This window comes from Pseudophryne corroboree, chromosome 2, assembly GCF_028390025.1.
Source record: "Pseudophryne corroboree isolate aPseCor3 chromosome 2, aPseCor3.hap2, whole genome shotgun sequence".
Lineage (NCBI taxonomy): Eukaryota > Metazoa > Chordata > Amphibia > Anura > Myobatrachidae > Pseudophryne > Pseudophryne corroboree.
The window spans coordinates 162,081,425-162,093,971 of record NC_086445.1 but is presented as its reverse complement, the minus strand read 5'-3'; the positions used below and the strand labels follow the sequence as shown (position 1 = coordinate 162,093,971).

Here is a 12,547-nt window from a genome sequence, read left to right as displayed (position 1 = left end):
AATCAATTATTTAATTATATGACAAACAGTGAAATGGAGAATATATAAATAAAGGCACGGTCACACATTATATATATATATATATATATATATATATATATATACACACACACACACACACACACACACACACACACACATAGATGTATAGAGAGAGAGAGTGTAAACGACCAGCATTATCCACACCAGTCACTTTATATAGAGGCTTTTAACAGTTCCCATCATACAGTTTTCCTGAGCAGCTACTTTTAGTCTTAGAACCTCCAGTCGATACTGAACTTTGCATGATTTAGTGACATTGTATAAAACTGAAAGTGATGTAGATGTGTCTGGCCCAGGTTACCGTACACAAGGGTTACTCAGCACTTCTGCCATCACAGTGTATATAAGGGGTATTCCTGGAAGCCCCTCCTCCTGGTTACTATGGATAGTAAATGCAAACATCAAGGGAGGACTTCTCCAAATGTCTCTATCACTCCCAAGTATATAAGCCTTACATTCCCACTGCATTGTCATATACAATACCCTGTCACTGACCCGTACTTAGCTACATCAAGCAGGATCATACTCACAGAGAGCTGCTCGCAGCCGTCTCCCACTGCTTTTAGGTAATTTGAGCACAAGCACAACCTGTCTGGGTGCAGGAGCACAAGCTCTGACCTGATGCTTTATGGGAAATGTAGTCCAGCTACTCCAGTACTCACCTGCATCTCTTCTCCTTGCATCTAGAACAGGCATGTCCAAACTGCGGCCCTCCAGCTGTTGAGAAACTACACATCCCAGCATGCCCTGACACAGCTTTAGCATTCTCTGACAGCAAAACTGTCAGGGAATGCTGGGATATGTAGTTTCACAATAGCTGGAGGGCCGCAGTTTGGACGGGTGTGGTTCATCAAATCGACAGTATCTAGGTATCTAGACAATGTTTAGGTCGACCACTATAGGTCGACAGTCACTAGGTCGACATGTATGGAAGGTCGACAGGGTTGCTAGGTCGACATGTGCTAGGTCGACAGGTCTAAATGTCGACATGAGGATTTTTTTTTTTTTTGTGTCGTTTTCTTCGTAGAGTGACCGGGATCCCAAATTAGTGCACCGCGTCCCCTCGCATGGCTCGCTTCGCTCGCCATGCTTCGGGCATGGTGCCTTCGCTCCGCTACCGCTTCGCTCGGCACAGATTACCATTCCAATCGTAGTCCACGTGGATCGTTAAGTATGAAAAATTTAAAAAAAAAAGAAAAAAAATGTGAAAAACTCATGTCGACCTTTAGACCTGTCGACCTAGCACATGTCGACCTAGAAACCATGTCGACCTTCCATCCATGTCGACCTAGTGACTGTCGACCTATAGTGGTCGACCTAAACATTGTCGACCTAGATACTGTCGATCTTCAGACCGGATCCCGTTTGGACATGCCTGATCTAGAAAGAAGGGGTAACTTTTATATCAGGGATGAATCCATCTAACATATTACGTGTAAATTAATAGAAATAAATAATAAAATGAATGGCAGCTTTAGACATCGTAAAAAAACAAACAAAAAAAAAGTAGAACATCTGCTAATATGTTGCCCCACTTCATAAAAAATGCGCACAGTTCCAGATATAGGGGCTTATTTATCAATGAGTGATAAAATGTGTTGTGAATGATAAAACTTGTTGCGTATGATAAATGGTGCTCCATCCAATCAGCTCCTGTCGTGTTTGAAAAATGACCATTGGGAGCTGACTGGCTGGAGCACCATTTATCATACGCAACAAGTTTTATCACTCATTGATAAATGGGCACCGCAATGTCAACACAGATTAAATGTAGACATGATTTAAAATTCAACAAAACAGTGTATCGCTGACTTAGGGGGACATGTACTAAGCAGTGATAAAAGTGGAGAAGTGAGCCAGTGGAGAAGTTGCCCATGGCAACCAATCAGCTGCTCTGTTTACTTCCATAGTATGCAAATTATAAATGTTACCAATGCTGATTGGTTGCCATGGGCAACTTCACCACTGGCTCACTTCTACACTTTTATCACTGCTTAGTACATGTCCCTCTATATGTATTCAAAGAACACTCAGGATGAAATCTGTCTCTGGGGGCCCCAGTATTACTGAGCATTGGGGCCTTAGTATCAGATCTCAGGTAGCTCAGGCGATATCTTCTGGGAGCAGAGGTCACATGATGGCAAGTTACAGCAGTCTTCCGGGGGTGAGTAATACCCCTAACCATAATCTTAACCCTCCCATAACTATCCATTCCTACAGCCAAATCCTAATGTAGCCATTCTGCAGATGTTGACATAACCGTCAACATTGTGGTGTTGACATTATGACTGCATCCCGCGGCACTGACCACTGTTTTTCTGTCAGCAGCCCTTCTGAAACCAGAGTCCTTTTGCCATACGCACACCTCAGAATAGCATGGAATGCTGCCTACATGCCTACTACTAAGACTGTCCCGCAAAACAGTTCTCTAGTGTGCGTCTGCAAGGCAGCCATCCAGTTGACACTCAGAAACGCCCATTTCGCTAAAGCAGAGAAGCGACCCCGTCCCCAGTCATACTGTGGCTTTCATCGTGGTGTATATCTATGTACTGTACAGTGCAATGTAAACAGGGCTGTTTCTAGCCAATTTGGCTCCCAGTGCGAGATTTGAAAATGCGCCCCCCCCATGACATAAAAAAATGTGCCCCCCCCACCCCCCCACACACACACCTAGATTAAAAAAAAAACTTGCGCGGGCACCCTGCAAGGGGGCATGGCCTCATCTAAATGGGTGTGGCCTCATTTAAATGGGCATGGCCTCGTCTGAAAAGACTACCTCACAATCCAGTTTTTGACCCTGCCCCAACAGATCACGACCACCACAGGAAAAAAAAATTCTACCATATTAAGCCCCACACAGTAATGCCCCCTGCACCATATTATGCCACACACCGCAATGCCCTTGATACATTAAATCCCCACACTACGGCAGGCAAAAGTCCCCATTTCACACATTACGGCAGGTGTCCCCATTTTACACATAGAGAGAGAGAGAGAGAGAATACTTACAGAGGCGATTACCGCTGTTCGGCCCGCCTCACCAGTCACTCCTCGCGCCGGCCTTTCCCTCTTCATAACTTGGATTCCCCTCTATACTCCGCTCGGGGGGGGGAGTTTTGCGGAGTGACAGGGTTGCGTCGTGACGTAACGACGCAACCGTGTCATTCCGTGAAACTCCGCCCCCCGAGCGGGTTACTCGGGGAGAAACAGGAGGGGGAAGCAGGGAGCCACAGTTAGTGCCGCGGCAGGCGCCCAGTGCGGTTGCACTGCTCGCCTGCCCCAAGAAACGGCCCTGAATGTAAAGAATTGCTAGATCCACTTTCTGACTAGTATGTAACGCAGAATCAGGGCCTGTACATCAGGTGGTAAGCCTCATTTCTGTATGCATGTTGGTGCAATAAGTTAGTTCTTAGATGTTTATGTAATGCCTCCATGATACATGAATATGTATGGCTGGTGTGGTGGATGATTTATGTGATACAAGGTACCTTCTCTGTGTGTAGCATGATGATGTCAGACATGGCTTGGGTGATGCAATTTATTCCGATGTCATCATTAACTCTGTGCCTGAGGATAGCAGAAAGCTGTAATTTATAGTGCCATTGGGACATGTATTTATAGGTGATGATTAAAGAATATTTATTGCATGACAAGCATTCATTTTCTATATTGTCTATTTTTAAATGTGTATAATGTTACGCTGCACATAATGTATACATGATAAAAACTGTAGTAACTTAATTACTGGATTAGGATACCCAGGTCTGGGGTCCAGGAGCCAAACTTAAAATAGGGATGCTGGGGTGGTTGCCCAAGGCGTGCCCCCCTTATATAGGGGGTCCCCCATCATCAGCATGGGGGCATTGTGACATAAACTGAGCTTTCTGTGTGCCTTGATGTGACCTGGGGACACGACAGCATACCTCCCAACTGTACCATATTTGGTGGGACAGTCATGTTTTTTGGCACTGTCCTGTTGTCCCACCCGCGGCTGCGGTGGTGGTGGGGGGAGTTAGGGGCCCCCTCTCACTTGCTGAATATCACAGCTTCTATTTAATGGGAGAGAGGGACATGAGGCATACTAGCAGCTCACAGAGTGAAGGGCATGCCCCCAGTGACGGAAACGCCCTTCGGCGCTCGCAGCGGTCCCTCCTCCAGCCTGTACTAGGTTGGGAAGTATGCTACAGTTAGTTTAATACATTTGTGGTGCTTGGAGCATTTACACATTATGGGGTTATCCTATTAGATGTGAGTTGCAGGGCCGGTGCTAGGCGCTCCCCTGCAAACTATAAGTTTCCGCCCTGGTGAATATCATTCAGCTGTCACTGTAGTAACTATCCAGAGCGATCAGTGACCTGGCCCTGGCTGCTGCCTATCTCCTCACATGGTGGAACTGGCTTCTAGCTGGCATCTTTTTTTTTTTCAGTCTAGTTTTATATATTAAAACATAAATTAGATTTAATATAAACGTAATAAGATTTTACTTACCGGTAAATCTATTTCTCATAGTCCGTAGTGGATGCTGGGGACTCCGTAAGGAGACATGGGCACTTTAAGAAAGAATTTAGGTTCTGGTGTGCACTGGCTCCTCCCTCTATGCCCCTCCTCCAGACCTCAGTTAGAGAAACAGTGCCCAGAAGAGCTGACAGTACAAGGAAAGGATTTTGGTAATCCAGGGCAAGATTCATACCAGCCACACCAATCACACCGTATAACATGTGTAAAACAACCAGTTAACAGTATGACAAAAAACAGAGCATCAGGTCCAACCCTGATGCAACCATAACTTAACCCTTATTGAAGCAATAACTAAATACAAGTATTGCAGAAGAAGTCCGCACTTGGAACGGGCGCCCAGCATCCACTACGGACTACGAGAAATAGATTTACCGATAAGTAAAATCTTATTTTCTCTAACGTCCTAGTGGATGCTGGGGACTCCGTAAGGACCATGGGTATTATACCAAAGCTCCCAAACGGGCGGGAGAGTGCGGATGACTCTGCAGCACCGATTGAGCAAACACAAGGTCCTCCTCAGCCAGGGTATCAAACTTGTAGAACTTTGCAAAAGTGTTTGAACCTGACCAAGTAGCCGCTCGGCAAAGCTGTAATGCCGAGACCCCTCGGGCAGCCGCCCAAGATGAGCCCACCTTCCTAGTGGAATGGGCCTTAACTGATTTTGGCAGCGGCAATCCAGCCGCAGGATGAGCCTGCTGAATCGTGTTACAGATCCAGCGAGCAATAGTTTGCTTTGAAGCAGGAGCACCAAGCTTGTTGGAAGCATACAGGATAAACAAAGACTCTGTTTTCCTGATCCTAGCCGTTCTGGCTACATAAACCTTCAAAGCCCTGACCACATCAAGTAACTCTGAATCCTCCAAGTCAGTAGTAGCCACAGGCACCACAATAGGTTGGTTTATATGAAAGGATGAAACCACTTTCGGTAGGAATTGTGGACGGGTCCGCAATCCTGCTCTATCCGCATGGAAAACCAGATAGGGGCTTTGTGACAAAGCCGCCAACTCTGACAAACGCCTAGCCGAAGCCAAGGCTAATAGCAGGACCACCTTCCACGTGAGATATTTCAACTCCACCGTTTTGAGTGGTTCAAACCAGTGGGATTTCAGGAAACTCAACACCACGTTAAGATCCCAAGGTGCCACTGGAGGCACAATAGGGGGCTGAATATGCAGCACTCCCTTTACAAACGTCTGAACTTCAGGTAGAGAAGCCAACTCTTTTTGAAAGAAAATGGATAGGGCCGAAATCTGGACCTTAATGGAACCCAATTTTAGTCCCAAATTCACTCCGGACTGTAGGAAGTGAAGGAAACGGCCCAGCTGGAATTCCTCCATAGGAGCATTCCTGGCCTCACACCAAGCAACATATTTTCGCCATATACGGTGATAATGTTGAGCTGTCACGTCCTTCCTAGCCTTTATCAGCGTAGGAATGACCTCATCCATAATGCCTTTCTCTGCTAGGATCCGGCGTTCAACCGCCATGCCGTCAAACGCAGCCGCGGTAAGTCTTGGAACAGACAGGGCCCTTGTTGCAACAAGTCCTGTCTTAGAGGAAGAGGCCACGGTTCCTCTGTGAGCATTTCTTGCAGATCTGGATACCAAGTCCTTCGTGGCCAATCTGGAACAATGAGTATTGTTCTCACTCCTCTTTTTCTTATTATCCTCAGCACCTTGGGTATGAGAGGAAGAGGAGGAAATACATAGACCGACTGGAACACCCACGGTGTCACCAGGGCGTCTACAGGCGAGCTATCGCCTGAGGGTCTCTTGACCTGGCGCAATACCTCTGTAGCTTTTTGTTGAGGCGGGATGCCATCATGTCCACCTGTGGCAGTTCCCAACGACTTGTAATCTGTGCGAAGACTTCCTGATGAAGTCCCCACTCTCCCGGGTGTAGGTCGTGTCTGCTGAGGAAGTCTGCTTCCCAGTTGTCCACTCCCGGGATGAACACTGCTGACAGTGCGCTTACGTGATTCTCCGCCCAGCGAAGAATCTTGGTGGCTTCTGCCATCGCCACTCTGCTCCTTGTGCCGCCTTGACGGTTTACATGAGTTACTGCGGTGATGTTGTCTGACTGAATCAGAACCGGTTGGTCGCGAAGCAGGGTCTCCGCTTGACGTAGGGCGTTGTATATGGCCCTTAGTTCCAGGATGTTGATGTGAAGGCAAGTCTCTTGACTTGACCACAGACCTTGGAAATTTCTTCCCTGTGTGACTGCACCCCAACCTCGGAGGCTTGCGTCCGTGGTCACCAGGACCCAGTCCGGAATGCTGAATCTGCGGCCCTCGAGAAGGTGAGCGCTCTGTAGCCACCACAGGAGTGACACCCTGGCCCTGGGGGATAGGGTGATTAACCGATGCATCTGAAGATGTGATCCGGACCACTTGTCCAGTAAGTCCCATTGAAAGATCCTCGCATGGAACCTGCCGAAGGGAATGGCCTCGTATGATGCCACCATCTTTCCCAGGACCCGAGTGCAGTGATGCACTGACACCTGTTTTGGTTTTAATAGGTTCCTGACCAGTGTCATGAGTTCCTGAGCTTTCTCCATCGGGAGATAAACCCTTTTCTGGTCTGTGTCTAGAATCATGCCCAGGAAAGGCAGACGAGTCGTAGGAACCAACTGCGACTTTGGAATATTTAGAATCCAGCCGTGTTGCCGTAACACTTCCAGAGAAAGTGCTACGCTGATCAGCAACTGCTCTCTTGATCTCGCTTTTATGAGGAGATCGTCCAAGTATGGGATAATTGTGACTCCTTGCTTCCGCAGGAGTACCATCATTTCCGCCATTACCTTGGTAAATATTCTCGGTGCCGTGGAGAGACCAAACGGCAACGTCTGAAATTGGTAATGACAATCCTGTACCACAAATCTGAGGTACGCCTGATGAGGTGGATAAATGGGGACATGAAGGTATGCATCCTTTATGTCCAGAGACACCATAAAATCCCCCCCTTCCAGGATTGCGATGACCGCTCTCAGCGATTCCATCTTGAACCGGAACCTTTTCAGGTACATGTTCAGGGATTTTAAATTCAATATGGGTCTGACCGAACCGTCCGGTTTCGGTACTACAAACATGGTCAAATAATAACCCCTTCCTTGTTGAAGGAGGGGAACCTTGACCATCACCTGTTGAAGATACAATTTATGAATTGCAGTTAACACTATTTCCCTCTTGAGGGGGGAAGCTGGCAGGGCCGATTTGAGGTATCGGTGAGGTGGCATTTCCTCGAATTCCAGCTTGTATCCCTGAGACACAATATCTATTGCCCAGGGATCCAACTGGGAGTGAACCCACTTGTGGCTGAAATTTCGAAGACGCGCCCCCACCGGGCCTAGCCCCGCTTGCGGAGCCCCAGCGTCATGCGGCGGATTTTGTAGAGGCCGGGGAGGACTTCTGTTCCTGGGAACTAGCTGCGTTGTGCAGCTTCTTTCCTCTGCCCCTGCCTCTGGCAAGAAAGGACGCACCTCGGACTTTCATGTTTTTCTGTGATCGAAAGGACTGCATTTGATAATACGGTGCTCTCTTAGGCTGTGAGGAAACATATGGCAAAAAATTTGACTTTCCAGCAGTAGCTGTGGAGACCAGGTCCGAGAGATCCTCCCCAAACAATTCCTCACCCTTATAAGGTGAAACCTCCATATGCCTTTTTGAGTCGGCATCACCTGTCCATTGCCGAGTCCACAGGACCCTTCTGGCAGAAATTGACATAGTATTTATTCTAGAACCCAGTAGACTAATGTCTCTTTGAGCATCTCTCATATAAAGGACAGCGTCTTTAATATGCCCCAGGGTCAATAAAACAGTATCCCTATCTAAGGTATCCAACTCCTCTGATAAGGTATCAGTCCATGCCGCTACTGCACTACAGACCCAGGCCGACACGATTGCCGGTCTGAGCAAGGTACCTGAATGTGTAGAAATGGACTTCAGGGTACCCTCCTGTTTGCGATCAGCAGCATCCTTGAGGGTAGCCGTATCCTGGGACAGCAGGGCTACCTATTTGGATAAGCGTGTTAAAGCTTTGTCCACCCTAGGGGAGGATTCCCATCGTAACCTGTCCGTTGGCGGTAAAGGATACGCCATAAGAATCCGTTTGGAAATCTGCATTTTTTTATCTGGAGATTCCCAAGCTTTTTCACATAACTCATTCAGTTCGTGTGAGGGGGTAAAAGTTACCTCAAGTTTCTTTCCCTTATACATATAAACCCTTGTGTCAGGGACAGGGGTTTCCTCTGTGATGTGCAAAACATCCTTAATTGCTATAATCATATATCGTAGTGATTTAGGCAACTTTGGCTGTAACTTTGCATCATCGTCATCGACACTGGAGTCAGAATCCATGTCGGTATCTGTGTCAACAATTTGGGATCGTGGGCGCTTCTGAGACCCTGACGGCCTCTGTGACATAGGATCAGGCACGGGTTGGGACCCTGACTGTCCTGAGGCTTCAGCTTTATCTAACCTCTTATGCAAGGAATTAACATAATCATTTAAAACCCTCCACATATCGATCCAATCAGGTGTCGGCGCCGTCGGCGGAGACACCACATTCATTTACTCCCGCTCTGCTTCCACATAGCCTTCCTCATCAGACATGTCGACACAAGCGTACCGACACACCACACACACAGGGAATGCCCTTTTTGAAGACAGTTCCCCCACAAGGCCCTTTGGAGAGACAGAGAGAGAGTATGCCAGCACACACCCCAGCGCTATAACCCAGGAATAACACAGTAACTTAATGTTAACCCAGTAGCTGCTGTTTATATTGTGTTTTTGCGCCTAATTTATGTGCCCCCCCCCTCTCTTTTTACCCTCTTCTACCGTGAATCTGCAGGAGAGAGCCTGGGGAACTTCCTCTCAGCGGAGCTGTGGAGAAAAAATGGCGCTGGTGAGTGCTGAGGAAGAAGCCCCGCCCCCTCGACGGCGGGCTTCTGTCCTGCTTAAATATGCATTTTCTTGGCGGGGGCTCATACATATATACAGTGCCCAACTGTATATATGTTTACTTTTGCCAAAAAGAGGATCCAAATGCTGCCCAGGGTGCCCCCCCCCCCCACCCCCTGCGCCCTTACAGTGACTGGAGTATGTGAGGTGTGTGGGAGCAATGGCGCACAGCTGCAGTGCTGTGCGTTACCTCAGTGAAGAACGGAGTCTTCTGCCGCCGATTTGAAGTCTTCTTGCTTCTCATACTCACCCGGCTTCTGTCTTCTGGCTCTGCGAGGGGGACGGCGGCGCGGCTCTGGGATCGGACGGCGAGGGTGAGATCCTGCGTACGATCCCTCTGGAGCTAATGGTGTCCAGTAGCCTAAGAAGCAGGACCTAGCTTCAGAGAGTAGGGCTGCTTCTCTCCCCTCTGTCCCACGATGTAGGGAGTCTGTTGCCAGCAGAGCTCCCTGAAAATAAAAAACCTAACAAAATACTTTCTCTCAGCGAACTCAGGAGAGCTCACTGAAAAGCACCCAGCTCGTCTGGGCATAGTATCAAACTGAGGTCTGGAGGAGGGGCATAGAGGGAGGAGCCAGTGCACACCAGAACCTAAATTATTTCTTAAAGTGCCCATGTCTCCTGTGGAGCCCGTCTATCCCCATGGTCCTTACGGAGTCCCCAGCATCCACTAGGACGTTAGAGAAATGTATGTTTTCTGAGTAGCAGGGAAATAGCCCTGTTTAATATAAAATATAACAATAATAATTTGTTTCATCAACAGTATTTTTCAATACAATACTTCCCACACACAGCTAGAGATCCCTTATTGCATCGTCACAAGTTTTTCGGCTGTACCAAGCCGCGTTAGGCAGATGCAGTGTATCACATCTAGGCTAATATTCTGCAAGAAATAGGGTGAAATTACCAAGATGGAAAATTCGGCCAAAAATTGCTGTTTTCGTAATTTGCCTGCATTTCCCAGGGTTCTGTATTAACCAGCTCCCGTCTCCTATATGTGATCTACGCTGCAGTCCCCGGGGAACAACCCTAGAGTGACCCTAAGAGTTTATCCATAATCCCTGTAATGTAACTAAAAGTCAGAGCATTAACATTTAAATCCCTTAGAGATCCCAGGTTATCTCTGTCTTCACTCATGTCTCCCAGGTTTGGCAAGAACCTATAGAGAGCCGTCAGTGGGTGATATATAATGACATACAGGTGAGAAAACAGGTCACTTACAAAGCTGCCTTCCGTCCTGCTCCAAACCTTCTCTAAAACCCAGGAAATGGAAAGTTTTCTCCTAAACTCCTCCCAGTACAGTACAAAACATTGATATGAGATCAGCCAGGCAGATCATAACAGTAAACAAACATAACGCAATCATCTGTATTAAATGGAAATATCACATTTATATCTTTTTACACCTGTACATATGGGTGAGAGGTAGCACTCCTTATAATAGACAATAGTGAAGGTACTGTCCCCTCTAATAATGAGGTGTGCAACATAAATCTCTTTCATCACCTGTAAGAATCCAAATTATTTGTTCATTTACCATAAGCAGGGCAGCCATCCGGGGGACTGTGGGGACTGGTGTCCCGGGCCCTTACAGAGAGGGGGCCCACCTCTGGCTCCTACTGCCAATACCTATAGAGCTGCACCAGGCTGTGAAATATCAGCAGGCTAATGTCCGGAGAGGACGTCTTGAAACAAGAATTCTCTGTATAACAGCTCTCTGTAAACCGTTCCTGTAGGTCCGCAATGCTCCATTTGTAACGTCACAATGTATGACATCACATAGGGGTGGAGCGGTGTGGCAGAATATTTTTTGGGGCGAGGAGAGGCACTGTCTACTTTGTCAGTCCCGGGCCCCACAATCTCTGATGGCAGCCCTGACCATAAGCATTCTGACGCACGCTGCTATCATCTATTTACACTAAATCAGGCCCAATGTGCACAAATCGCTATGAAGCAATTTCTGCACATCAGCGCATGCGAGGTCTTAAACTGTGTTCTCTTCAGACGCAGTTTAAGACCTGGAGGGGGGCGGGAACAGGGCGTCAACATCGCTTTTTGTGGGCGTTGATGCTCTATCTAAGGAGCTCGGTCCAGACAACGCAGGTGTGTCCAGACTGTTGCTGGAGCAGGCCGTGGCGTCTGCGTGATGTCACCGCAGCCACTGCGACCCAAAAGATGAAGGCCCTCCGATTGCCTGCGCAGCTAGGCTGAGGAAGCATGGGGCTACCTTACTCATGCGATGCGCTTGCATGCTTGCAAGGGGGAGAGGACCCGGCATGCGAGATGGCCTTGCCCTGTGCTGGGCGGCCCTCCGCATGTTAAAGGGTTGTACAACAACCCAAGCTGAAGTAGGCTCTTTGTTCAGAGTCATGTGACTTGCACAATGGTGTATGATATAGTGAACATAAAACCTTTGGTACACCCCCCTTCTCAGTGCATGCAGTCACATCACCATTGCCTTGACAGCTCCATAACATAATCACCAGACCTCACAGCAGAATTTTGGGGTGCGATCCCCTCCAGATAACACCTGTTGCTCTTACAAGCACTCGCCAGGACCGAAGCTTGCAGCGTGAAGCCCCTAGTGTGGACTTTTAGTGCTGGAATTTGACAAAGGCTTAATAGCACAGGTGGCTGCCATATGCATTGTTGAAGGAACAGAACTGGGGCTTCTATAGCAAACTGATCATCTTCTAGGGATGTCCATCAACGTATCTGCTATCACTGGTCTCTAACTTCCCATTGGGGAATACCATTGATGGTGGACATTGGCGTATGTGCAAAGGGGAGAAGTGGTAAGAACATACACACAGGAGCAGTGTCACTGCAGGGATATTTAGAAAAAAACAATTGATGGTAGCCTCATACCATCGATAGCAAAACACCTGCCATCAGGTCCTAACCATTGATGGTGGTAAAACAACTTCCATTGATGGCCAGTCCTGCTATCATCACCACATGAGATGCTTTGGTGACAATTCAGCCATTGGGCTTGATACCGTGTTGTACGTAAACCCCATGGATGCA

The 12,547-nt window shown here is 47.7% G+C and overlaps 1 protein-coding gene across 5 annotated transcripts in view; it reads right to left on the bottom strand.

The window, feature by feature from the left end:
* NEK5 (NIMA related kinase 5) overlaps positions 1-10,775 on the bottom strand; it is a 129,990-nt gene extending 119,215 nt beyond the window's left edge. For 4 of the 5 annotated variants that reach the window (XM_063951937.1, XM_063951939.1, XM_063951942.1 and 1 more), the window contains exon 1: positions 573-637. The gene's annotated coding sequence lies outside the window, so the exon portion shown is untranslated. Of the gene's footprint in view, positions 1-572; positions 638-10,741 lie in introns of those variants that run through there. The other variant, XM_063951938.1, reaches the window with a different exon arrangement.
* Between the last annotated feature and the right edge of the window lie 1,772 nt (positions 10,776-12,547).